Source organism: Sarcophilus harrisii, chromosome 2 (assembly GCF_902635505.1).
Source record: "Sarcophilus harrisii chromosome 2, mSarHar1.11, whole genome shotgun sequence".
NCBI lineage: Eukaryota > Metazoa > Chordata > Mammalia > Dasyuromorphia > Dasyuridae > Sarcophilus > Sarcophilus harrisii.
This window is the reverse complement of record NC_045427.1, coordinates 474,914,347-474,915,796: the sequence shown is the minus strand read 5'-3', so window position 1 is coordinate 474,915,796 and position 1,450 is coordinate 474,914,347. Positions and strand designations below refer to the sequence as shown.

General features: G+C 59.2%; 2 non-coding genes across 2 annotated transcripts; one reads left to right on the top strand and one right to left on the bottom strand.

Annotated features, from left to right (window-relative positions):
- The first annotated feature begins 625 nt into the window (after positions 1 to 625).
- Positions 626 to 708, top strand: TRNAL-CAG. The gene has a single exon. It is a non-coding gene; the product is annotated as a tRNA-Leu (tRNA).
- Positions 709 to 931: 223 nt separating this feature from the next.
- On the bottom strand, positions 932 to 1,014 carry TRNAL-CAG. Its single transcript has one exon. It is a non-coding gene; the product is annotated as a tRNA-Leu (tRNA).
- Between the last annotated feature and the right edge of the window lie 436 nt (positions 1,015 to 1,450).

Here is a 1,450-nt window from a genome sequence, read left to right as displayed (position 1 = left end):
CGGTGCTCGATGGGAAAGTCGGCGAAAAGGCATCCAGAGCCGCCGCGGTCCGTAGGTTGTGTTCCTTATTTACTCATAAAATGCGCTTCAGATCGTCTCACTCCTGGTTGTTTCTTCTTCCTCTCTCTCTTTTTTTTTTGTTTGTGAATTCTTTGCGGTTGTAGAAACAAAAGGCTTTTCCTGTTTTCTTCTGCCATTGACGAGGCCTCAGTTTCTCACTGTGTAATAAAGGTGTGGGGGAGGGGGAGGGGAGGGCGGGGGGGAGGGGGAGGGCGGGGGGCAACGCTGACAAATCAGCCCATGATTTTTACCAAGCAGAAACGCCCCTCCCGGCGGGCCGCAGGAGGCGCAACCTAACCGGCACGACATCACTTTGCGCAAGTTGCAATCCGTCTCTCTCGCACCGGTTTCGCCCCCAGCCCGGCCAATTCTCGGCCCTGGGGGCGGCGTGCCAGGCTCCCCAGCGGTCCGAGGCCCTGCTCCTATTCCAGCTTCCCCTTCCGGGTCTCTGCGCAGTTTGCAGAGCTCGGCTCCGCAGCCCGCCGCAGAACGTGCACATTGCGTTGTCCGCAGAAGCTTCGGCCATAGCTTCCCAAGGCTTTTGGCAAAGCGCGCTTTCGCGGCAGTCAGGATGGCCGAGCGGTCTAAGGCGCTGCGTTCAGGTCGCAGTCTCCCCTGGAGGCGTGGGTTCGAATCCCACTTCTGACAGCAAGCGTGGCTTTTGCTTTTTGGCTGGGACCGTAGTCCCGTCGTTAAACATTCACTTCGGTTACAATAGTTGCCGACGCCGTTACCCGCATTCCGCTTAGAACGGGAACTGCAAGTACCTAATTCCACACCCCGCAAAAGTACGTGTGCAGCCGGAGCCCGTCACAGCTAGTCCCGCCCCTCTAAGTTTCTAAAATGGAGCCGGAAGAAAAAATTACGGAGTTGTCAGAAGTGGGATTCGAACCCACGCCTCCAGGGGAGACTGCGACCTGAACGCAGCGCCTTAGACCGCTCGGCCATCCTGACTTCCTGTGAAGCACCTCTACTGCCTTCTCTGTTGTAGAGAGCGTAGTGGGATGTGCGGCATTAAGCGTTAGTGTCCCCTGCTGGAATCCCATGGTACACACACGAGTCCTGATGCTGCAAACCCCGGCGAGGTTCCGCCTCCCGGGCCCTTTCTCTCGCCGCCAGCCAGTCTCGCTCTCCCGCCGGGATCCGTGGCGGGAGGTGCCCGAAGGCGCCTTCCCTCCGCAGCGAACGGGACAACGCAGGACAGAGGCCTTACCCCAGGCTCCTGTGCGGCCCTGCACGATTTCGTTCCGCAGAAATCCCGGCCCTTCCCAAAGCACGGGCTTTATCTGATGCAATCGGCGCCTAAGTGCCTGCTGTGTGCGGAGCTCTGGGCCAGGCTGCGGGGAAGATGCGAAAACGGACAGGGATGGAGAGCTGGCTCTGTGCCAGA